General features: G+C 28.2%; 1 protein-coding gene and 1 long non-coding RNA gene across 2 annotated transcripts in view; one reads left to right on the top strand and one right to left on the bottom strand.

The window, feature by feature from the left end:
• The window catches only part of SIFaR (SIFamide receptor), a 310,116-nt gene that overhangs the window by 192,179 nt on the left and 91,269 nt on the right, over positions 1-26,668 (bottom strand). The gene's annotated exons all lie outside the window — the stretch shown is intronic.
• Positions 4,095-20,392, top strand: LOC137237995 (uncharacterized). The gene is made up of 2 exons (XR_010949085.1): positions 4,095-7,690; positions 7,849-20,392. It is a non-coding gene; the product is annotated as an uncharacterized lncRNA (long non-coding RNA).

The following is a 26,668-nucleotide window of genomic DNA, read 5'->3' as shown; positions in this document are numbered from 1 at the left end:
AATAAATATCTTATAAAACCTATGAAAAGCATCGAACCCTGAAAATTGACCCTAAAAATTAAACTTCGAATTATGTTAAAGAGATGAGCAGGATAAAAATTTAAAACTATTGGTAATGTGAAAAGCGTAGCTTAAAATTGAAAGAGTTGAGTTGTTGAAATAAATATCTTATAAAACCTATGAAAAGCATCGAACCCTGAAAAAACTATTGGTAATATGAAAAGCGTAGCTTAAAATTGAAAGAGTTGAGTTGTTGAAATAAATATCTTATAAAACCTATGAAAAGCATCGAACCCTGAAAATTGACCCTAAAAATTAAACTTCGAATTATGTTAAAGAGATGAGCAGGATAAAAATTTAAAACTATTGGTAATGTGAAAAGCGTAGCTTAAAATTGAAAGAGTTGAGTTGTTGAAATAAATATCTTATAAAACCTATGAAAAGCATCGAACCCTGAAAATTGACCCTAAAAATTAAACTTCGAATTATGTTAAAGAGATGAGCAGGATAAAAATTTAAAACTATTGGTAATGTGAAAAGCGTAGCTTAAAATTGAAAGAGTTGAGTTGTTGAAATAAATATCTTATAAAACCTATGAAAAGCATCGAACCCTGAAAATTTACCCTAAAAATTAAACTTCGAATTATGTTAAAGAGATGAGCAGGATAAAAATTTAAAACTATTGGTAATGTGAAAAGCGTAGCTTAAAATTGAAAGAGTTGAGTTGTTGAAATAAATATCTTATAAAACCTATGAAAAGCATCGAACCCTGACAGTTGACCCTAAAAATTAAACTTCGAATTATGTTAAAGAGATGAGCAGGATAAAAATTTAAAACTATTGGTAATGTGAAAAGCGTAGCTTAAAATTGAAAGAGTTGAGTTGTTGAAATAAATATCTTATAAAACCTATGAAAAGCATCGAACCCTGAAAATTGACCCTAAAAATTAAACTTCGAATTATGTTAAAGAGATGAGCAGGATAAAAATTGAAAACTATTGGTAATGTGAAAAGCGTAGCTTAAAATTGAAAGAGTTGAGTTGTTGAAATAAATATCTTATAAAACCTATGAAAAGCATCGAACCCTGAAAATTTACCCTAAAAATTAAACTTCGAATTATGTTAAAGAGATGAGCAGGATAAAAATTGAAAACTATTGGTAATATGAAAAGCGTAGCTTAAAATTGAAAGAGTTGAGTTGTTGAAATAAATATCTTATAAAACCTATGAAAAGCATCGAACCCTGAAAAAACTATTGGTAATATGAAAAGCGTAGCTTAAAATTGAAAGAGTTGAGTTGTTGAAATAAATATCTTATAAAACCTATGAAAAGCATCGAACCCTGAAAATTGACCCTAAAAATTAAACTTCGAATTATGTTAAAGAGGTGAGCAGGATAAAAATTGAAAACTATTGGTAATGTGAAAAGCGTAGCTTAAAATTGAAAGAGTTGAGTTGTTGAAATAAATATCTTATAAAACCTATGAAAAGCATCGAACCCTGACAGTTGACCCTAAAAATTAAACCTCGAATTATGTTAAAGAGATGAGCAGGATAAAAATTGAAAACTATTGGTAATGTGAAAAGCGTAGCTTAAAATTGAAAGAGTTGAGTTGTTGAAATATATATCTTGTAAAACCTATGAAAAGCATCGAACCCTGAAAATTTACCCTAAAAATTAAACCTCGAATTATGTTAAAGAGATGAGCAGGATAAAAATTGAAAACTATTGGTAATGTGAAAAGCATAGCTTAAAATTGAAAGAATTGAGTTGTTGAAATAAATATCTTATAAAACCTATGAAAAGCATCGAACCCTGAAAATTTACCCTAAAAATTAAACCTCGAATTATGTTAAAGAGATGAGCAGGATAAAAATTGAAAACTATTGGTAATGTGAAAAGCGTAGCTTAAAATTGAAAGAATTGAGTTGTTGAAATAAATATCTTATAAAACCTATGAAAAGCATCGAACCCTGAAAAAACTATTGGTAATATGAAAAGCGTAGCTTAAAATTGAAAGAGTTGAGTTGTTGAAATAAATATCTTATAAAACCTATGAAAAGCATCGAACCCTGAAAATTGACCCTAAAAATTAAACTTCGAATTATGTTAAAGAGATGAGCAGGATAAAAATTGAAAACTATTGGTAATGTGAAAAGCGTAGCTTAAAATTGAAAGAATTGAGTTGTTGAAATAAATATCTTATAAAACCTATGAAAAGCATCGAACCCTGAAAAAACTATTGGTAATATGAAAAGCGTAGCTTAAAATTGAAAGAGTTGAGTTGTTGAAATAAATATCTTATAAAACCTATGAAAAGCATCGAACCCTGAAAATTGACCCTAAAAATTAAACTTCGAATTATGTTAAAGAGATGAGCAGGATAAAAATTTAAAACTATTGGTAATGTGAAAAGCGTAGCTTAAAATTGAAAGAGTTGAGTTGTTGAAATAAATATCTTATAAAACCTATGAAAAGCATCGAACCCTGACAGTTGACCCTAAAAATTAAACTTCGAATTATGTTAAAGAGATGAGCAGGATAAAAATTTAAAACTATTGGTAATGTGAAAAGCGTAGCTTAAAATTGAAAGAGTTGAGTTGTTGAAATAAATATCTTATAAAACCTATGAAAAGCATCGAACCCTGAAAATTGACCCTAAAAATTAAACTTCGAATTATGTTAAAGAGGTGAGCAGGATAAAAATTTAAAACTATTGGTAATGTGAAAAGCGTAGCTTAAAATTGAAAGAGTTGAGTTGTTGAAATAAATATCTTATAAAACCTATGAAAAGCATCGAACCCTGACAGTTGACCCTAAAAATTAAACTTCGAATTATGTTAAAGAGATGAGCAGGATAAAAATTTAAAACTATTGGTAATGTGAAAAGCGTAGCTTAAAATTGAAAGAGTTGAGTTGTTGAAATAAATATCTTATAAAACCTATGAAAAGCATCGAACCCTGAAAATTGACCCTAAAAATTAAACTTCGAATTATGTTAAAGAGATGAGCAGGATAAAAATTTAAAACTATTGGTAATGTGAAAAGCGTAGCTTAAAATTGAAAGAGTTGAGTTGTTGAAATAAATATCTTATAAAACCTATGAAAAGCATCGAACCCTGAAAATTGACCCTAAAAATTAAACTTCGAATTATGTTAAAGAGATGAGCAGGATAAAAATTTAAAACTATTGGTAATGTGAAAAGCGTAGCTTAAAATTGAAAGAGTTGAGTTGTTGAAATAAATATCTTATAAAACCTATGAAAAGCATCGAACCCTGAAAAAACTATTGGTAATATGAAAAGCGTAGCTTAAAATTGAAAGAGTTGAGTTGTTGAAATAAATATCTTATAAAACCTATGAAAAGCATCGAACCCTGAAAATTGACCCTAAAAATTAAACTTCGAATTATGTTAAAGAGATGAGCAGGATAAAAATTTAAAACTATTGGTAATGTGAAAAGCGTAGCTTAAAATTGAAAGAGTTGAGTTGTTGAAATAAATATCTTATAAAACCTATGAAAAGCATCGAACCCTGAAAAAACTATTGGTAATATGAAAAGCGTAGCTTAAAATTGAAAGAGTTGAGTTGTTGAAATAAATATCTTATAAAACCTATGAAAAGCATCGAACCCTGAAAATTGACCCTAAAAATTAAACTTCGAATTATGTTAAAGAGATGAGCAGGATAAAAATTTAAAACTATTGGTAATGTGAAAAGCGTAGCTTAAAATTGAAAGAGTTGAGTTGTTGAAATAAATATCTTATAAAACCTATGAAAAGCATCGAACCCTGAAAAAACTATTGGTAATATGAAAAGCGTAGCTTAAAATTGAAAGAGTTGAGTTGTTGAAATAAATATCTTATAAAACCTATGAAAAGCATCGAACCCTGAAAATTGACCCTAAAAATTAAACTTCGAATTATGTTAAAGAGATGAGCAGGATAAAAATTTAAAACTATTGGTAATGTGAAAAGCGTAGCTTAAAATTGAAAGAGTTGAGTTGTTGAAATAAATATCTTATAAAACCTATGAAAAGCATCGAACCCTGAAAATTGACCCTAAAAATTAAACTTCGAATTATGTTAAAGAGATGAGCAGGATAAAAATTTAAAACTATTGGTAATGTGAAAAGCGTAGCTTAAAATTGAAAGAGTTGAGTTGTTGAAATAAATATCTTATAAAACCTATGAAAAGCATCGAACCCTGAAAATTTACCCTAAAAATTAAACTTCGAATTATGTTAAAGAGATGAGCAGGATAAAAATTTAAAACTATTGGTAATGTGAAAAGCGTAGCTTAAAATTGAAAGAGTTGAGTTGTTGAAATAAATATCTTATAAAACCTATGAAAAGCATCGAACCCTGACAGTTGACCCTAAAAATTAAACTTCGAATTATGTTAAAGAGATGAGCAGGATAAAAATTTAAAACTATTGGTAATGTGAAAAGCGTAGCTTAAAATTGAAAGAGTTGAGTTGTTGAAATAAATATCTTATAAAACCTATGAAAAGCATCGAACCCTGAAAATTGACCCTAAAAATTAAACTTCGAATTATGTTAAAGAGATGAGCAGGATAAAAATTGAAAACTATTGGTAATGTGAAAAGCGTAGCTTAAAATTGAAAGAGTTGAGTTGTTGAAATAAATATCTTATAAAACCTATGAAAAGCATCGAACCCTGACAGTTGACCCTAAAAATTAAACTTCGAATTATGTTAAAGAGATGAGCAGGATAAAAATTTAAAACTATTGGTAATGTGAAAAGCGTAGCTTAAAATTGAAAGAGTTGAGTTGTTGAAATAAATATCTTATAAAACCTATGAAAAGCATCGAACCCTGAAAATTGACCCTAAAAATTAAACTTCGAATTATGTTAAAGAGGTGAGCAGGATAAAAATTGAAAACTATTGGTAATGTGAAAAGCGTAGCTTAAAATTGAAAGAGTTGAGTTGTTGAAATAAATATCTTATAAAACCTATGAAAAGCATCGAACCCTGACAGTTGACCCTAAAAATTAAACCTCGAATTATGTTAAAGAGATGAGCAGGATAAAAATTGAAAACTATTGGTAATGTGAAAAGCGTAGCTTAAAATTGAAAGAGTTGAGTTGTTGAAATAAATATCTTATAAAACCTATGAAAAGCATCGAACCCTGAAAATTTACCCTAAAAATTAAACCTCGAATTATGTTAAAGAGATGAGCAGGATAAAAATTGAAAACTATTGGTAATGTGAAAAGCGTAGCTTAAAATTGAAAGAATTGAGTTGTTGAAATAAATATCTTATAAAACCTATGAAAAGCATCGAACCCTGAAAAAACTATTGGTAATATGAAAAGCGTACCTTAAAATTGAAAGAGTTGAGTTGTTGAAATAAATATCTTATAAAACCTATGAAAAGCATCGAACCCTGAAAATTGACCCTAAAAATTAAACTTCGAATTATGTTAAAGAGATGAGCAGGATAAAAATTTAAAACTATTGGTAATGTGAAAAGCGTAGCTTAAAATTGAAAGAGTTGAGTTGTTGAAATAAATATCTTATAAAACCTATGAAAAGCATCGAACCCTGGCAGTTGACGCTAAAAATTAAACCTCGAATTATGTTAAAGAGATGAGCAGGATAAAAATTTAAAACTATTGGTAATGTGAAAAGCGTAGCTTAAAATTGAAAGAATTGAGTTGTTGAAATAAATATCTTATAAAACCTATGAAAAGCATCGAACCCTGAAAAAACTATTGGTAATATGAAAAGCGTAGCTTAAAATTGAAAGAGTTGAGTTGTTGAAATAAATATCTTATAAAACCTATGAAAAGCATCGAACCCTGAAAAAACTATTGGTAATATGAAAAGCGTAGCTTAAAATTCAAAGAGTTGAGTTGTTGAAATAAATATCTTATAAAACCTATGAAAAGCATCGAACCCTGAAAATTGACCCTAAAAATTAAACTTCGAATTATGTTAAAGAGGTGAGCAGGATAAAAATTGAAAACTATTGGTAATGTGAAAAGCGTAGCTTAAAATTGAAAGAGTTGAGTTGTTGAAATAAATATCTTATAAAACCTATGAAAAGCATCGAACCCTGACAGTTGACCCTAAAAATTAAACTTCGAATTATGTTAAAGAGATGAGCAGGATAAAAATTGAAAACTATTGGTAATGTGAAAAGCGTAGCTTAAAATTGAAAGAGTTGAGTTGTTGAAATAAATATCTTATAAAACCTATGAAAAGCATCGAACCCTGAAAATTTACCCTAAAAATTAAACCTCGAATTATGTTAAAGAGATGAGCAGGATAAAAATTGAAAACTATTGGTAATGTGAAAAGCGTAGCTTAAAATTGAAAGAATTGAGTTGTTGAAATAAATATCTTATAAAACCTATGAAAAGCATCGAACCCTGAAAAAACTCTTGGTAATATGAAAAGCGTAGCTTAAAATTGAAAGAGTTGAGTTGTTGAAATAAATATCTTATAAAACCTATGAAAAGCATCGAACCCTGAAAATTGACCCTAAAAATTAAACTTCGAATTATGTTAAAGAGATGAGCAGGATAAAAATTGAAAACTATTGGTAATGTGAAAAGCGTAGCTTAAAATTGAAAGAGTTGAGTTGTTGAAATAAATATCTTATAAAACCTATGAAAAGCATCGAACCCTGAAAATTGACCCTAAAAATTAAACTTCGAATTATGTTAAAGAGATGAGCAGGATAAAAATTTAAAACTATTGGTAATATGAAAAGCGTAGCTTAAAATTGAAAGAGTTGAGTTGTTGAAATAAATATCTTATAAAGCCTATGAAAAGCATCGAACCCTGAAAAAACTATTGGTAATATGAAAAGCGTAGCTTAAAATTGAAAGAGTTGAGTTGTTGAAATAAATATCTTATAAAACCTATGAAAAGCATCGAACCCTGAAAATTGACTTTAAAAATTAAACTTCCAATTATGTTAAAGAGATGAGCAGGATAAAAATTGAAAAATATTGGTAATGTGAAAAGCGTAGCTTAAAATTGAAAGAGTTGAGTTGTTGAAATAAATATCTTATAAAACCTATGAAAAGCATTGAACCCTGAAAATTGACCCTAAAAATTAAACCTCGAATTATGTTAAAGAGATGAGCAGGATAAAAATTGAAAACTATTGGTTATATGAAAAGCGTAGCTTAAAATTGAAAGAGTTGAGTTGTTGAAATAAATATCTTATAAAACCTATGAAAAGCATCGAACCCTGAAAATTGACCCTAAAAATTAAACTTCGAATTATGTTAAAGAGATGAGCAGGATATAAATTGAAAACTATTGGTAATATGAAAAGCGTAGCTTAAAATTGAAAGAGTTGAGTTGTTGAAATAAATATCTTATAAAACCTATGAAAAGCATCGAACCCTGACAGTTGACCCTAAAAATTAAACCTCGAATTATGTTAAAGAGATGAGCAGGATAAAAATTTAAAACTATAGGTAATGTGAAAAGCGTAGCTTAAAATTGAAAGAGTTGAGTTGTTGAAATAAATATCTTATAAAACCTATGAAAAGCATCGAACCCTGAAAAAACTATTGGTAATATGAAAAGCGTAGCTTAAAATTGAAAGAGTTGAGTTGTTGAAATAAATATCTTATAAAACCTATGAAAAGCATCGAACCCTGAAAATTTACCCTAAAAATTAAACTTCGAATTATGTTAAAGAGGTGAGCAGGATAAAAATTGAAAAATATTGGTAATGTGAAAAGCGTAGCTTAAAATTTAAAGAGTTGAGTTGTTGAAATAAATATCTTATAAAACCTATGAAAAGCATCGAACCCTGAAAATTGACCCTAAAAATTAAACTTCGAATTATGTTAAAGAGATGAGCAGGATAAAAATTGAAAACTATTGGTAATGTGAAAAGCGTAGCTTAAAATTGAAAGAGTTGAGTTGTTGAAATAAATATCTTATAAAACCTATGAAAAGCATCGAACCCTGAAAAAACTATTGGTAATATGAAAAGCGTAGCTTAAAATTGAAAGAGTTGAGTTGTTGAAATAAATATCTTATAAAACCTATGAAAAGCATCGAACCCTGAAAATTGACCCTAAAAATTAAACTTCGAATTATGTTAAAGAGATGAGCAGGATAAAAATTTAAAACTATTGGTAATATGAAAAGCGTAGATTAAAATTGAAAGAGTTGAGTTGTTGAAATAAATATCTTATAAAACCTATGAAAAGCATCGAACCCTGAAAAGACTACTTGTAATATGAAAAGCGTAGCTTAAAATTGAAAGAGTTGAGTTGTTGAAATAAATATCTTATAAAACCTATGAAAAGCATCGAACCCTGAAAATTGACCCTAAAATTAAACTTCGAATTATGTTAAAGAGATGAGCAGGATAAAAATTGAAAACTATTGGTAACATGAAAAGCGTAGCTTAAAATTGAAAGAGTTGAGTTGTTGAAATAAATATCTTATAAAGCCTATGAAAAGCATCGAACCCTGAAAAAACTATTGGTAATATGAAAAGCGTAGCTTAAAATTGAAAGAGTTGAGTTGTTGAAATAAATATCTTATAAAACCTATGAAAAGCATCGAACCCTGAAAATTGACCCTTAAAATTAAACTTCGAATTATGTTAAAGAGATGAGCAGGATAAAAATTGAAAACTATTGGTAATATGAAAAGCGTAGCTTAAAATTGAAAGAGTTGAGTTGTTGAAATAAATATCTTATAAAACCTATGAAAAGCATCGAACCCTGAAAATTTACCCTAAAAATTAAACCTCGAATTATGTTAAAGAGATGAGCAGGATAAAAATTGAAAACTAATGGTAATGTGAAAAGCGTAGCTTAAAATTGAAAGAGTTGAGTTGTTGAAATAAATATCTTATAAAACCTATGAAAAGCATCGAACCCTGAAAAAACTATTGGTAATAGGAAAAGCGTAGCTTAAAATTGAAAGAGTTGAGTTGTTGAAATAAATATCTTATAAAACCTATGAAAAGCATCGAACCCTGAAAATTGACCCTAAAAATTAAACTTCGAATTATGTTAAAGAGATGAGCAGGATAAAAATTGAAAACTATTGGTAATATGAAAAGCATAGCTTAAAATTGAAAGAGTCGAGTTGTTGAAATAAATATCTTATAAAACCTATGAAAAGCATCGAACCCTGAAAATTGACCCTAAAAATTAAACTTCGAATTATGTTAAAGAGATGAGCAGGATAAAAATTGAAAACTATTGGTAATATGAAAAGCGTAGCTTAAAATTGAAAGAGTCGAGTTGTTGAAATAAATATCTTATAAAACCTATGAAAAGCATCGAACCCTGAAAATTGACCCTAAAAATTAAACTTCGAATTATGTTAAAGAGATGAGCAGGATAAAAATTGAAAACTATTGGTAATATGAAAAGCGTAGCTTAAAATTGAAAGAGTTGAGTTGTTGAAATAAATATCTTATAAAACTTATGAAAAGCATCGAACCCTGAAAATTGACCCTAAAAATTAAACCTCGAATTATGTTAAAGAGATGAGCAGGATAAAAATTGAAAACTATTGGTAATATGAAAAGCGTAGCTTAAAATTTAAAGAGTTGAGTTGTTGAAATAAATATCTTATAAAACCTATGAAAAGCATCGAACCCTGAAAATTGACCCTAAAAATTAAACTTCGAATTATGTTAAAGAGATGAGCAGGATACAAATTGAAAACTATTGGTAATATGAAAAGCGTAGCTTAAAATTGAAAGAGTTGAGTTGTTGAAATAAATATCTTATAAAACCTATGAAAAGCATCGAACCCTGAAAAAACTATTGGTAATATGAAAAGCGTAGCTTAAAATTGAAAGAGTTGAGTTGTTGAAATAAATATCTTATAAAACCTATGAAAAGCATCGAACCCTGAAAAAACTATTGGTAATATGAAAAGCGTAGCTTAAAATTGAAAGAGTTGAGTTGTTGAAATAAATATCTTATAAAACCTATGAAAAGCATCGAACCCTGAAAAAACTATTGGTAATGTGAAAAGCGTAGCTTAAAATTCAAAGAGTTGAGTTGTTGAAATAAATATCTTATAAAACCTATGAAAAGCATCGAACCCTGAAAATTGACCCTAAAAATTAAACTTCGAATTATGTTAAAGAGGTGAGCAGGATAAAAATTGAAAACTATTGGTAATGTGAAAAGCGTAGCTTAAAATTGAAAGAGTTGAGTTGTTGAAATAAATATCTTATAAAACCTATCTTATAAAAAAAGCATCGAACCCTGACAGTTGACCCTAAAAATTAAACCTCGAATTATGTTAAAGAGATGAGCAGGATAAAAATTGAAAACTATTGGTAATGTGAAAAGCGTAGCTTCAAATTGAAAGAGTTGAGTTGTTGAAATAAATATCTTATAAAACCTATGAAAAGCATAGAACCCTGAAAATTTACCCTAAAAATTAAACCTCGAATTATGTTAAAGAGATGAGCAGGATAAAAATTGAAAACTATTGGTAATGTGAAAAGCGTAGCTTAAAATTGAAAGAATTGAGTTGTTGAAATAAATATCTTATAAAACCTATGAAAAGCATCGAACCCTGAAAAAACTATTGGTAATATGAAAAGCGTAGCTTAAAATTGAAAGAGTTGAGTTGTTGAAATAAATATCTTATAAAACCTATGAAAAGCATCGAACCCTGAAAATTGACCCTAAAAATTAAACTTCGAATTATGTTAAAGAGATGAGCAGGATAAAAATTGAAAACTATTGGTAATGTGAAAAGCGTAGCTTAAAATTGAAAGAGTTGAGTTGTTGAAATAAATATCTTATAAAACCTATGAAAAGCATCGAACCCTGAAAATTGACCCTAAAAATTAAACTTCGAATTATGTTAAAGAGATGAGCAGGATAAAAATTTAAAACTATTGGTAATATGAAAAGCGTAGCTTAAAATTGAAAGAGTTGAGTTGTTGAAATAAATATCTTATAAAGCCTATGAAAAGCATCGAACCCTGAAAAAACTATTGGTAATATGAAAAGCGTAGCTTAAAATTGAAAGAGTTGAGTTGTTGAAATAAATATCTTATAAAACCTATGAAAAGCATCGAACCCTGAAAAAACTATTGGTAATGTGAAAAGCGTAGCTTAAAATTCAAAGAGTTGAGTTGTTGAAATAAATATCTTATAAAACCTATGAAAAGCATCGAACCCTGAAAATTGACCCTAAAAATTAAACTTCGAATTATGTTAAAGAGGTGAGCAGGATAAAAATTGAAAACTATTGGTAATGTGAAAAGCGTAGCTTAAAATTGAAAGAGTTGAGTTGTTGAAATAAATATCTTATAAAACCTATCTTATAAAAAAAGCATCGAACCCTGACAGTTGACCCTAAAAATTAAACCTCGAATTATGTTAAAGAGATGAGCAGGATAAAAATTGAAAACTATTGGTAATGTGAAAAGCGTAGCTTCAAATTGAAAGAGTTGAGTTGTTGAAATAAATATCTTATAAAACCTATGAAAAGCATAGAACCCTGAAAATTTACCCTAAAAATTAAACCTCGAATTATGTTAAAGAGATGAGCAGGATAAAAATTGAAAACTATTGGTAATGTGAAAAGCGTAGCTTAAAATTGAAAGAATTGAGTTGTTGAAATAAATATCTTATAAAACCTATGAAAAGCATCGAACCCTGAAAAAACTATTGGTAATATGAAAAGCGTAGCTTAAAATTGAAAGAGTTGAGTTGTTGAAATAAATATCTTATAAAACCTATGAAAAGCATCGAACCCTGAAAATTGACCCTAAAAATTAAACTTCGAATTATGTTAAAGAGATGAGCAGGATAAAAATTGAAAACTATTGGTAATGTGAAAAGCGTAGCTTAAAATTGAAAGAGTTGAGTTGTTGAAATAAATATCTTATAAAACCTATGAAAAGCATCGAACCCTGAAAATTGACCCTAAAAATTAAACTTCGAATTATGTTAAAGAGATGAGCAGGATAAAAATTTAAAACTATTGGTAATATGAAAAGCGTAGCTTAAAATTGAAAGAGTTGAGTTGTTGAAATAAATATCTTATAAAGCCTATGAAAAGCATCGAACCCTGAAAAAACTATTGGTAATATGAAAAGCGTAGCTTAAAATTGAAAGAGTTGAGTTGTTGAAATAAATATCTTATAAAACCTATGAAAAGCATCGAACCCTGAAAAAACTATTGGTAATATGAAAAGCGTAGCTTAAAATTCAAAGAGTTGAGTTGTTGAAATAAATATCTTATAAAACCTATGAAAAGCATCGAACCCTGAAAATTGACCCTAAAAATTAAACTTCGAATTATGTTAAAGAGGTGAGCAGGATAAAAATTGAAAACTATTGGTAATGTGAAAAGCGTAGCTTAAAATTGAAAGAGTTGAGTTGTTGAAATAAATATCTTATAAAACCTATCTTATAAAAAAAGCATCGAACCCTGACAGTTGACCCTAAAAATTAAACCTCGAATTATGTTAAAGAGATGAGCAGGATAAAAATTGAAAACTATTGGTAATGTGAAAAGCGTAGCTTAAAATTGAAAGAGTTGAGTTGTTGAAATAAATATCTTATAAAACCTATGAAAAGCATAGAACCCTGAAAATTTACCCTAAAAATTAAACCTCGAACTATTGGTAATGTGAAAAGCGTAGCTTAAAATTGAAAGAGTTGAGTTGTTGAAATAAATATCTTATAAAACCTATGAAAAGCATCGAACCCTGAAAATTGACCCTAAAAATTAAACTTCGAATTATGTTAAAGAGATGAGCAGGATAAAAATTTAAAACTATTGGTAATATGAAAAGCGTAGCTTAAAATTGAAAGAGTTGAGTTGTTGAAATAAATATCTTATAAAGCCTATGAAAAGCATCGAACCCTGAAAAAACTATTGGTAATATGAAAAGCGTAGCTTAAAATTGAAAGAGTTGAGTTGTTGAAATAAATATCTTATAAAACCTATGAAAAGCATCGAACCCTGAAAATTAACCCTAAAAATTAAACTTCGAATTATGTTAAAGAGATGAGCAGGATAAAAATTGAAAACTATTGGTAATATGAAAAGCGTAGCTTAAAATTGAAAGAGTTGAGTTGTTGAAATAAATATCTTATAAAACCTATGAAAAGCATCGAACCCTGACAGTTGACCCTAAAAATTAAACCTCGAATTATGTTAAAGAGATGAGCAGGATAAAAATTGAAAACTATAGGTAATGTGAAAAGCGTAGCTTAAAATTGAAAGAGTTGAGTTGTTGAAATAAATATCTTATAAAACCTATGAAAAGCATCGAACCCTGAAAAAACTATTGGTAATATGAAAAGCGTAGCTTAAAATTGAAAGAGTTGAGTTGTTGAAATAAATATCTTATAAAACCTATGAAAAGCATCGAACCCTGAAAATTTACCCTAAAAATTAAACTTCGAATTATGTTAAAGAGGTGAGCAGGATAAAAATTGAAAAATATTGGTAATGTGAAAAGCGTAGCTTAAAATTTAAAGAGTTGAGTTGTTGAAATAAATATCTTATAAAACCTATGAAAAGCATCGAACCCAGAAAATTGACCCTAAAAATTAAACTTCGAATTATGTTAAAGAGATGAGCAGGATAAAAATTGAAAACTATTGGTAATGTGAAAAGCGTAGCTTAAAATTGAAAGAGTTGAGTTGTTGAAATAAATATCTTATAAAACCTATGAAAAGCATCGAACCCTGACAGTTGACCCTAAAAATTAAACCTCGAATTATGTTAAAGAGATGAGCAGGATAAAAATTGAAAACTATTGGTAATGTGAAAAGCGTAGCTTAAAATTGAAAGAGTTGAGTTGTTGAAATAAATATCTTATAAAACCTATGAAAAGCATCGAACCCTGAAAAAACTATTGGTAATATGAAAAGCGTAGCTTAAAATTGAAAGAGTTGAGTTGTTGAAATAAATATCTTATAAAACCTATGAAAAGCATCGAACCCTGAAAATTGACCCTAAAAATTAAACTTCGAATTATGTTAAAGAGATGAGCAGGATAAAAATTTAAAACTATTGGTAATATGAAAAGCGTAGATTAAAATTGAAAGAGTTGAGTTGTTGAAATAAATATCTTATAAAACCTATGAAAAGCATCGAACCCTGAAAATTGACCCTAAAATTAAACTTCGAATTATGTTAAAGAGATGAGCAGGATAAAAATTGAAAACTATTGGTAACATGAAAAGCGTAGCTTAAAATTGAAAGAGTTGAGTTGTTGAAATAAATATCTTATAAAGCCTATGAAAAGCATCGAACCCTGAAAAAACTATTGGTAATATGAAAAGCGTAGCTTAAAATTGAAAGAGTTGAGTTGTTGAAATAAATATCTTATAAAACCTATGAAAAGCATCGAACCCTGAAAATTGACCCTTAAAATTAAACTTCGAATTATGTTAAAGAGATGAGCAGGATAAAAATTGAAAACTATTGGTAATATGAAAAGCGTAGCTTAAAATTGAAAGAGTTGAGTTGTTGAAATAAATATCTTATAAAACCTATGAAAAGCATCGAACCCTGAAAATTTACCCTAAAAATTAAACCTCGAATTATGTTAAAGAGATGAGCAGGATAAAAATTGAAAACTAATGGTAATGTGAAAAGCGTAGCTTAAAATTGAAAGAGTTGAGTTGTTGAAATAAATATCTTATAAAACCTATGAAAAGCATCGAACCCTGAAAAAACTATTGGTAATATGAAAAGCGTAGCTTAAAATTGAAAGAGTTGAGTTGTTGAAATAAATATCTTATAAAACCTATGAAAAGCATCGAACCCTGAAAATTGACCCTAAAAATTAAACTTCGAATTATGTTAAAGAGATGAGCAGGATAAAAATTGAAAACTATTGGTAATATGAAAAGCATAGCTTAAAATTGAAAGAGTCGAGTTGTTGAAATAAATATCTTATAAAACCTATGAAAAGCATCGAACCCTGAAAATTGACCCTAAAAATTAAACTTCGAATTATGTTAAAGAGATGAGCAGGATAAAAATTGAAAACTATTGGTAATATGAAAAGCGTAGCTTAAAATTGAAAGAGTCGAGTTGTTGAAATAAATATCTTATAAAACCTATGAAAAGCATCGAACCCTGAAAATTGACCCTAAAAATTAAACTTCGAATTATGTTAAAGAGATGAGCAGGATAAAAATTTAAAACTATTGGTAATATGAAAAGCGTAGCTTAAAATTGAAAGAGTTGAGTTGTTGAAATAAATATCTTATAAAACTTATGAAAAGCATCGAACCCTGAAAATTGACCCTAAAAATTAAACCTCGAATTATGTTAAAGAGATGAGCAGGATAAAAATTGAAAACTATTGGTAATATGAAAAGCGTAGCTTAAAATTTAAAGAGTTGAGTTGTTGAAATAAATATCTTATAAAACCTATGAAAAGCATCGAACCCTGAAAATTGACCCTAAAAATTAAACTTCGAATTATGTTAAAGAGATGAGCAGGATAAAAATTGAAAACTATTGGTAATATGAAAAGCGTAGCTTAAAATTGAAAGAGTTGAGTTGTTGAAATAAATATCTTATAAAACCTATGAAAAGCATCGAACCCTGAAAAAACTATTGGTAATATGAAAAGCGTAGCTTAAAATTGAAAGAGTTGAGTTGTTGAAATAAATATCTTATCAAACCTATGAAAAGCATCGAATCCTGAAAATTGACCCTAAAAATTAAACTTCGAATTATGTTAAAGAGATGAGCAGGATAAAAATTGAAAACTATTGGTAATATGAAAAGCGTAGCTTAAAATTGAAAGAGTTGAGTTGTTGAAATAAATATCTTATAAAGCCTATGAAAAGCATCGAACCCTGAAAAAACTATTGGTAATATGAAAAGCGTAGCTTAAAATTGAAAGAGTTGAGTTGTTGAAATAAATATCTTATAAAACCTATGAAAAGCATCGAACCCTGAAAATTGACCCTTAAAATTAAACTTCGAATTATGTTAAAGAGATGAGCAGGATAAAAATTGAAAACTATTGGTAATATGAAAAGCGTAGCTTAAAATTGAAAGAGTTGAGTTGTTGAAATAAATATCTTATAAAACCTATGAAAAGCATCGAACCCTGAAAATTGACCCTAAAAATTAAACCTCGAATTATGTTAAAGAGATGAGCAGGATAAAAATTGAAAACTATTGGTAATGTGAAAAGCGTAGCTTAAAATTGAAAGAGTTGGGTTGTTGAAATAAATATCTTATAAAACCTATGAAAAGCATCGAACCCTAAAAAAACTATTGGTAATATGAAAAGCGTAGCTTAAAATTGAAAGAGTTGAGTTGTTGAAATAAATATCTTATAAAACCTATGAAAAGCATCGAACCCTGACAGTTGACCCTAAAAATTAAACCTCGAATTATGTTAAAGAGATGAGCAGGATAAAAATTGAAAACTATTGGTAATGTGAAAAGCGTAGCTTAAAATTGAAAGAGTTGAGTTGTTGAAATAAATATCTTATAAAACCTATGAAAAGCATCGAACCCTGAAAAAACTATTGGTAATATGAAAAGCGTAGCTTAAAATTGAAAGAGTTGAGTTGTTGAAATAAATATCTTATAAAACCTATGAAAAGCATCGAACCCTGAAAATTGACCCTAAAAATTAAACTTCGAATTATGTTAAAGAGATGAGCAGGATAAAAATTTAAAACTATTGGTAATATGAAAAGCGTAGATTAAAATTGAAAGAGTTGAGTTGTTGAAATAAATATCTTATAAAACCTATGAAAAGCATCGAACCCTGAAAATTGACCCTAAAATTAAACTTCGAATTATGTTAAAGAGATGAGCAGGATAAAAATTGAAAACTATTGGTAACATGAAAAGCGTAGCTTAAAATTGAAAGAGTTGAGTTGTTGAAATAAATATCTTATAAAGCCTATGAAAAGCATCGAACCCTGAAAAAACTATTGGTAATATGAAAAGCGTAGCTTAAAATTGAAAGAGTTGAGTTGTTGAAATAAATATCTTATAAAACCTATGAAAAGCATCGAACCCTGACAGTTGACCCTAAAAATTAAACCTCGAATTATGTTAAAGAGATGAGCAGGATAAAAATTGAAAACTATTGGTAATATGAAAAGCGTAGCTTAAAATTGAAAGAGTTGAGTTGTTGAAATAAATATCTTATAAAACCTATGAAAAGCATCGAACCCTGAAAATTTACCCTAAAAATTAAACCTCGAATTATGTTAAAGAGATGAGCAGGATAAAAATTGAAAACTAATGGTAATGTGAAAAGCGTAGCTTAAAATTGAAAGAGTTGAGTTGTTGAAATAAATATCTTATAAAACCTATGAAAAGCATCGAACCCTGAAAAAACTATTGGTAATATGAAAAGCGTAGCTTAAAATTGAAAGAGTTGAGTTGTTGAAATAAATATCTTATAAAACCTATGAAAAGCATCGAACCCTGAAAATTGACCCTAAAAATTAAACTTCGAATTATGTTAAAGAGATGAGCAGGATAAAAATTGAAAACTATTGGTAATATGAAAAGCATAGCTTAAAATTGAAAGAGTCGAGTTGTTGAAATAAATATCTTATAAAACCTATGAAAAGCATCGAACCCTGAAAATTGACCCTAAAAATTAAACTTCGAATTATGTTAAAGAGATGAGCAGGATAAAAATTGAAAACTATTGGTAATATGAAAAGCGTAGCTTAAAATTGAAAGAGTCGAGTTGTTGAAATAAATATCTTATAAAACCTATGAAAAGCATCGAACCCTGAAAATTGACCCTAAAAATTAAACTTCGAATTATGTTAAAGAGATGAGCAGGATAAAAATTGAAAACTATTGGTAATATGAAAAGCGTAGCTTAAAATTGAAAGAGTTGAGTTGTTGAAATAAATATCTTATAAAACTTATGAAAAGCATCGAACCCTGAAAATTGACCCTAAAAATTAAACCTCGAATTATGTTAAAGAGATGAGCAGGATAAAAATTGAAAACTATTGGTAATATGAAAAGCGTAGCTTAAAATTTAAAGAGTTGAGTTGTTGAAATAAATATCTTATAAAACCTATGAAAAGCATCGAACCCTGAAAATTGACCCTAAAAATTAAACTTCGAATTATGTTAAAGAGATGAGCAGGATAAAAATTGAAAACTATTGGTAATATGAAAAGCGTAGCTTAAAATTGAAAGAGTTGAGTTGTTGAAATAAATATCTTATAAAACCTATGAAAAGCATCGAACCCTGAAAAAACTATTGGTAATATGAAAAGCGTAGCTTAAAATTGAAAGAGTTGAGTTGTTGAAATAAATATCTTATCAAACCTATGAAAAGCATCGAATCCTGAAAATTGACCCTAAAAATTAAACTTCGAATTATGTTAAAGAGATGAGCAGGATAAAAATTGAAAACAATTGGTAATATGAAAAGCGTAGCTTAAAATTGAAAGAGTTGAGTTGTTGAAATAAATATCTTATAAAGCCTATGAAAAGCATCGAACCCTGAAAAAACTATTGGTAATATGAAAAGCGTAGCTTAAAATTGAAAGAGTTGAGTTGTTGAAATAAATATCTTATAAAACCTATGAAAAGCATCGAACCCTGAAAATTGACCCTTAAAATTAAACTTCGAATTATGTTAAAGAGATGAGCAGGATAAAAATTGAAAACTATTGGTAATATGAAAAGCGTAGCTTAAAATTGAAAGAGTTGAGTTGTTGAAATAAATATCTTATAAAACCTATGAAAAGCATCGAACCCTGAAAATTTACCCTAAAAATTAAACCTCGAATTATGTTAAAGAGATGAGCAGGATAAAAATTGAAAACTATTGGTAATGTGAAAAGCGTAGCTTAAAATTGAAAGAGTTGGGTTGTTGAAATAAATATCTTATAAAACCTATGAAAAGCATCGAACCCTAAAAAAACTATTGGTAATATGAAAAGCGTAGCTTAAAATTGAAAGAGTTGAGTTGTTGAAATAAATATCTTATAAAACCTATGAAAAGCATCGAACCCTGAAAATTGACCTTAAAAATTAAACTTCGAATTATGTTAAAGAGATGAGCAGGATAAAAATTGAAAACTATTGGTAATATGAAAAGCGTAGTTTAAAATTGAAAGAGTTGAGTTGTTGAAATAAATATCTTATAAAACCTATGAAAAGCATCGAACCCTGAAAATTGACCCTAAAAATTAAACTTCGAATTATGTTAAAGAGATGAGCAGGATAAAAATTGAAAACTATTGGTAATATGAAAAGCGTAGCTTAAAATTGAAAGAGTTGGGTTGTTGAAATAAATATCTTATAAAACCTATGAAAAGCATCGAACCCTAAAAAAACTATTGGTAATATGAAAAGCGTAGCTTAAAATTGAAAGAGTTGAGTTGTTGAAATAAATATCTTATAAAACCTATGAAAAGCATCGAATCCTGAAAATTGACCCTAAAAATTAAACTTCGAATTATGTTAAAGAGATGAGCAGGATAAAAATTGAAAACTATTGGTAATATGAAAAGCGTAGCTTAAAATTGAAAGAGTTGAGTTGTTGAAATAAATATCTTATAAAACCTAAGCATCGAACCCTGAAGAAACTATTGGTAATATGAAAAGCGTAGCTTAAAATTGAAAGAGTTGAGTTGTTGAAATAAATATCTTATAAAACCTATGAGAAGCATCGAACCCTGAAAATTGACCCTAAAAATTAAACTTCGAATTATGTTAAAGAGATGAGCAGGATAAAAATTGAAAACTATTGGTAATATGAAAAGCGTAGCTTAAAATTGAAAGAGTCGAGTTGTTGAAATAAATATCTTATAAAACCTATGAAAAGCATCGAACCTTGAAAATTGACTCTAAAAATTAAACCTCGAATTATGTTAAAGAGATGAGCAGGATAAAAATTGAAAACTATTGGTAATATGAAAAGCGTAGCTTAAAATTGAAAGAGTTGAGTTGTTGAAATAAATATCTTATAAAACCTATGAAAAGCATCGAACCCTGAAAATTTACCCTAAAAATTAAACTTCGAATTATGTTAAAGAGATGAGCAGGATAAAAATTGAAAACTATTGGTAATATGAAAAGCGTAGCTTAAAATTGAAAGAGTTGAGTTGTTGAAATAAATATCTTATAAAACTTATGAAAAGCATCGAACCCTGAAAATTGACCCTAAAAATTAAACCTCGAATTATGTTAAAGAGATGAGCAGGATAAAAATTGAAAACTATTGGTAATATGAAAAGCGCAGCTTAAAATTTAAAGAGTTGAGTTGTTGAAATAAATATCTTATAAAACCTATGAAAAGCATCGAACCCTGAAAAAACTATTGGTTATATGAAAAGCGTAGCTTAAAATTGAAAGAGTTGAGTTGTTGAAATAAATATCTTATAAAACCTATGAAAAGCATCGAACCCTGACAGTTGACCCTAAAAATTAAACCTCGAATTATGTTAAAGAGATGAGCAGGATAAAAATTGAAAACTATTGGTAATATGAAAAGCGTAGCTTAAAATTTAAAGAGTTGAGTTGTTGAAATAAATATCTTATAAAACCTATGAAAAGCATCGAACCCTGAAAAAACTATTGGTAATATGAAAAGCGTAGCTTAAAATTGAAAGAGTTGAGTTGTTGAAATAAATATCTTATAAAACCTACGAAAAGCATCGAACCCTGAAAATTGACCCTAAAAATTAAACTTCGAATTATGTTAAAGAGATGAGCAGGATAAAAATTGAAAAATATTGGTAATGTGAAAAGCGTAGCTTAAAATTGAAAGAGTTAAGTTTTTGAAATAAATATCTTATAAAACCTATGAAAAGCATCGAACCCTGAAAATTGACCCTAAAAATTAAACTTCGAATTATGTTAAAGAGATGAGCAGGATAAAAATTGAAAACTATTGGTAATATGAAAAGCGTAGCTTAAAATTGAAAGAGTTGAGTTGTTGAAATAAATATCTTATAAAACTTATGAAAAGCATCGAACCCTGAAAATTTACCCTAAAAATTAAACCTCGAATTAAGTTAAAGAGATGAGCCGGATAAAAATTGAAAACTATTGGTAATATGAAAAGCGTAGCTTAAAATTTAAAGAGTTGAGTTGTTGAAATAAATATCTTATAAAACCTATGAAAAGCATCGAACCCTGAAAATTGACCCTAAAAATTAAACTTCGAATTATGCTAAAGAGATGAGCAGGATAAAAATTGAAAAATATTGGTAATGTGGAAAGCGTAGCTTAAAATTGAAAGAGTTAAGTTGTTGAAATAAATATCTTATAAAACCTATGAAAAGCATCGAACCCTGAAAATTGACCCTAAAAATTAAACTTCGAATTATGCTAAAGAGATGAGCAGGATAAAAATTGAAACTATTGGTAATATGAAAAGCGTAGCTTACAATTGAAAGAGTAGAGTTGTTGAAATAAATATCTTATAAAGCCTATGAAAAGCATCGAACCCTGAAAAAACTATTGGTAATATGAAAAGCGTAGCTTAAAATTGAAAGAGTTGAGTTGTTGAAATTAATATCTTATAAAACCTATGAAAAGCATCGAACCCTGAAAATTGACCCTTAAAATTAAACTTCGAATTATGTTAAAGAGATGAGCAGGATAAAAATTGAAAACTATTGGTAATATGAAAAGCGTAGCTTAAAATTGAAAGAGTTGAGTTGTTGAAATAAATATCTTATAAAACCTATGAAAAGCTTCGAACCCTGAAAAAACTATTGGTAATATGAAAAGCGTAGCTTAAAATTGAAAGAGTTGAGTTGTTGAAATAAATATCTTATAAAACCTATGAAAAGCATCGAACCCTGAAAAAACTATTGGTAATATGAAAAGCGTAGCTTAAAATTTAAAGAGTTGAGTTGTTGAAATAAATATCTTATAAAACCTATGAAAAGCATCGAACCCTGAAAATTGACCCTAAAAATTAAACTGCGAATTATGTTAAAGAGATGAGCAGGATAAAAATTGAAAACTATTGGTAATATGAAAAGCGTAGCTTAAAATTGAAAGAGTTGAGTTGTTGAAATAAATATCTTATAAAACCTATGAAAAGCATCGAACCCTGAAAAAACTATTGGTAATATGAAAAGCGTAGCTTAAAATTTAAAGAGTTGAGTTGTTGAAATAAATATCTTATAAAACCTATGAAAAGCATCGAACCCTGAAAATTGACCCTAAAAATTAAACCTCGAATTATGTTAAAGAGATGAGCAGGATAAAAATTGAGAACTATTGGTAATGTGAAAAGCGTAGCTTAAAATTGAAAGAGTTGAGTTGTTGAAATAAATATCTTATAAAACCTATGAAAAGCATCGAACCCTGAAAAAACTATTGGCAATATGAAAAGCGTAATTGAAAATTGACCCTAAAAATTAAACTTCGAATTATGTTAAAGAGATGAGCAGGATAAAAATTGAAAACTATTGGTAATATGAAAAGCGTAGCTTAAAATTGAAAGAGTTGAGTTGTTGAAATAAATATCTTATAAAACCTATGAAAAGCATCGAACCCTGAAAAAACTATTGGTAATATGAAAAGCGTAGCTTAAAATTTAAAGATTTGAGTTGTTGAAATCAATATCTTATAAAACCTATGAAAAGCATCGAACCCTGAAAATTGACCCTAAAAATTAAACCTCGAATTATGTTAAAAAGATGAGCAGGATAAAAATTGAAAACTATTGGTAATATGAAAAGCGTAGCTTAAAATTGAAAGAGTTGAGTTGTTGAAATAAATATCTTATAAAACCTATGAAAAGCATCGAACCCTGAAAAAACTATTGGCAATATGAAAAGCGTAATTGAAAATTGACCCTAAAAATTAAACTTCGAATTATGTTAAAGAGATGAGCAGGATAAAAATTGAAAACTATTGGTAATATGAAAAGCGTAGCTTAAAATTGAAAGAGTTGAGTTGTTGAAATAAATATCTTATAAAACTTATGAAAAGCATCGAACCCTGAAAATTGACCCTAAAAATTAAACCTCGAATTAAGTTAAAGAGATGAGCAGGATAAAAATTGAAAACTATTGGTAATATGAAAAGCGTAGCTTAAAATTGAAAGAGTTGAGTTGTCGAAATAAATATCTTATAAAACCTATGAAAAGCATCGAACCCTGAAAAAACTATTGGTAATATGAAAAGCGTAGCTTAAAATTGAAAGAGTTGAGTTGTTGAAATAAATATCTTATAAAGCCTATGAAAAGCATCGAACCCTGAAAAAACTATTGGTAATATGAAAAGCGTAGCTTAAAATTGAAAGAGTTGAGTTGTTGAAATAAATATCTTATAAAACCTATGAAAAGCATGGAACCCTGAAAATTGACCCTTAAAATTAAACTTCGAATTATGTTAAAGAGATGAGCAGGATAAACATTGAAAACTATTGGTAATATGAAAAGCGTAGCTTAAAATTTAAAGAGTTGAGTTGTTGAAATAAATATCTTATAAAACCTATGAAAAGCATCGAACCCTGAAAATTGACCCTAAAAACTAAACTAAGAATTATGTTAATGAGATGAGCAGGATAAAAATTGAAAACTATTGGTAATATGAAAAGCGTAGCTTAAAATTGAAAGAGTTGAGTTGTTGAAATAAATATCTTATAAAACCTATGAAAAGCATCGAACCCTGAAAAAACTATTGGTAATATGAAAAGCGTAGCTTAAAATTGAAAGAGTTGAGTTGTTGAAATAAATATCTTATAAAACCTATGAAAAGCATCGAACCCTGAAAAAACTATTGGTAATATGAAAAGCGTAGCTTAAAATTGAAAGAGTTGAGTTGTTGAAATAAATATCTTATAAAGCCTATGAAAAGCATCGAACCCTGAAAAAACTATTGGTAATATGAAAAGCGTAGCTTAAAATTGAAAGAGTTGAGTTGTTGAAATAAATATCTTATAAAACCTATGAAAAGCATCGAACCCTGAAAATTGACCCTTAAAATTAAACTTCGAATTATGTTAAAGAGATGAGCAGGATAAAAATTGAAAACTATTGGTAATATGAAAAGCGTAGCTTAAAATTGAAAGAGTTGAGTTGTTGAAATAAATATCTTATAAAACCTATGAAAAGCATCGAACCCTGAAAAAACTATTGGTAATATGAAAAGCGTAGCTTAAAATTGAAAGAGTTGAGTTGTTGAAATAAATATCTTATAAAACCTATGAAAAGCATCAAACCCTGAAAAAACTATTGGTAATATGAAAAGCGTAGCTTAAAATTGAAAGAGTTGAGTTGTTGAAATAAATATCTTATAAAACCTATGAAAAGCATCGAACCCTGAAAAAACTATTGGTAATATGAAAAGCGTAGCTTAAAATTTAAAGAGTTGAGTTGTTGAAATAAATATCTTATAAAACCTATGAAAAGCATCGAACCCTGAAAATTGACCCTTAAAATTAAACTTCGAATTATGTTAAAGAGATGAGCAGGATAAAAATTGAAAACTATTGGTAATATGAAAAGCGTAGCTTAAAATTGAAAGAGTTGAGTTGTTGAAATAAATATCTTATAAAACCTATGAAAAGCATCGAACCCTGAAAAAACTATTGGTAATATGAAAAGCGTAGCTTAAAATTTAAAGAGTTGAGTTGTTGAAATAAATATCTTATAAAACCTATGAAAAGCATCGAACCCTGAAAATTGACCCTAAAAATTAAACTAAGAATTATGTTAATGAGATGAGCAGGATAAAAATTGAAAACTATTGGTAATATGAAAAGCGTAGCTTAAAATTGAAAGAGTTGAGTTGTTGAAATAAATATCTTATAAATCCTATGAAAAGCATCGAACCCTGAAAAAACTATTGGTAATATGAAAAGCGTAGCTTAAAATTGAAAGAGTTGAGTTGTTGAAATAAATATCTTATAAAACCTATGAAAAGCATCGAACTCTGAAAATTGACCTTAAAAATTAAACTTCGAATTATGTTAAAGAGATGAGCAGGATAAAAATTGAAAACTTTTGGTAATATGAAAAGCGTAGCTTAAAATTGAAAGAGTTGAGTTGTTGAAATAAATATCTTATAAAACCTATGAAAAGCATCGAACCCTGAAAAAACTATTTGTAATATGAAAAACGTAGCTTAAAATTGAAAGAGTTGAGTTGTTGAAATAAATATCTTATAAAACCTATGAAAAGCATCGAACCCTGAAAATTGACCCTTAAAATTAAACTTCGAATTATGTTAAAGAGATGAGCAGGATAAAAATTGAAAACTATTGGTAATATGAAAAGCGTAGCTTAAAATTGAAAGAGTTGAGTTGTTGAAATAAATATCTTATAAAACCTATGAAAAGCATCGAACCCTGAAAAAACTATTTGTAATATGAAAAGCGTAGCTTAAAATTGAAAGAGTTGAGTTGTTGAAATAAATATCTTATAAAACCTATGAAAAGCATCGAACCCTGAAAAAACTATTGGTAATATGAAAAGCGTAGCTTGAAATTGAAAGAGTTGAGTTGCTGAAATAAATATCTTATAAAACCTATGAAAAGCATCGAACCCTGAAAAAACTATTGGTAATATGAAAAGCGTAGCTTAAAATTGAAAGAGTTGAGTTGTTGAAATAAATATCTTATAAAACCTATGAAAAGCATCGAACCCTGAAAAAACTATTGGTAATATGAAAAGCGTAGCTTAAAATTTAAAGAGTTGAGTTGTTGAAATAAATATCTTATAAAACCTATGAAAAGCATCGAACCCTGAAAACTGACCCTAAAAATTAAACTTCAAATTATGTTAAAGAGATGAGCAGGATAAAAATTGAAAACTATTGGTAATATGAAAAGCGTAGCTTAAAATTGAAAGAGTTGAGTTGTTGAAATAAATATCTTATAAAACCTATGAAAAGCATCGAACCCTGAAAAAACTATTGGTAATATGAAAAGCGTAGCTTAAAATTGAAAGAGTTGAGTTGTTGAAATAAATATCTTATAAAACCTATGAAAAGCATCGAACCCTGAAAATTGACCCTAAAAATTAAACTAAGAATTATGTTAATGAGATGAGCAGGATAAAAATTGAAAACTATTGGTAATATGAAAAGCGTAGCTTAAAATTGAAAGAGTTGAGTTGTTGAAATAAATATCTTATAAAACCTATGAAAAGCATCGAACCCTGAAAAAACTATTGGTAATATGAAAAGCGTAGCTTAAAATTTAAAGAGTTGAGTTGTTGAAATAAATATCTTATAAAACCTATGAAAAGCATCGAACCCTGAAAATTGACCCTAAAAATTAAACTAAGAATTATGTTAATGAGATGAGCAGGATAAAAATTGAAAACTATTGGTAATATGAAAAGCGTAGCTTAAAATTGAAAGAGTTGAGTTGTTGAAATAAATATCTTATAAATCCTATGAAAAGCATCGAACCCTGAAAAAACTATTGGTAATATGAAAAGCGTAGCTTAAAATTGAAAGAGTTGAGTTGTTGAAATAAATATCTTATAAAACCTATGAAAAGCATCGAACCGTGAAAATTGACCTTAAAAATTAAACTTCGAATTATGTTAAAGAGATGAGCAGGATAAAAATTGAAAACTTTTGGTAATATGAAAAGCGTAGCTTAAAATTGAAAGAGTTGAGTTGTTGAAATAAATATCTTATAAAACCTATGAAAAGCATCGAACCCTGAAAAAACTATTTGTAATATGAAAAGCGTAGCTTAAAATTGAAAG

Source organism: Eurosta solidaginis, chromosome 1 (assembly GCF_040869045.1).
Source record: "Eurosta solidaginis isolate ZX-2024a chromosome 1, ASM4086904v1, whole genome shotgun sequence".
Classification (NCBI taxonomy): Eukaryota; Metazoa; Arthropoda; class Insecta; order Diptera; family Tephritidae; genus Eurosta; species Eurosta solidaginis.
The sequence above is the reverse complement of the archived record's forward strand: the minus strand, read 5'-3'. Positions and strand labels throughout refer to the sequence as shown.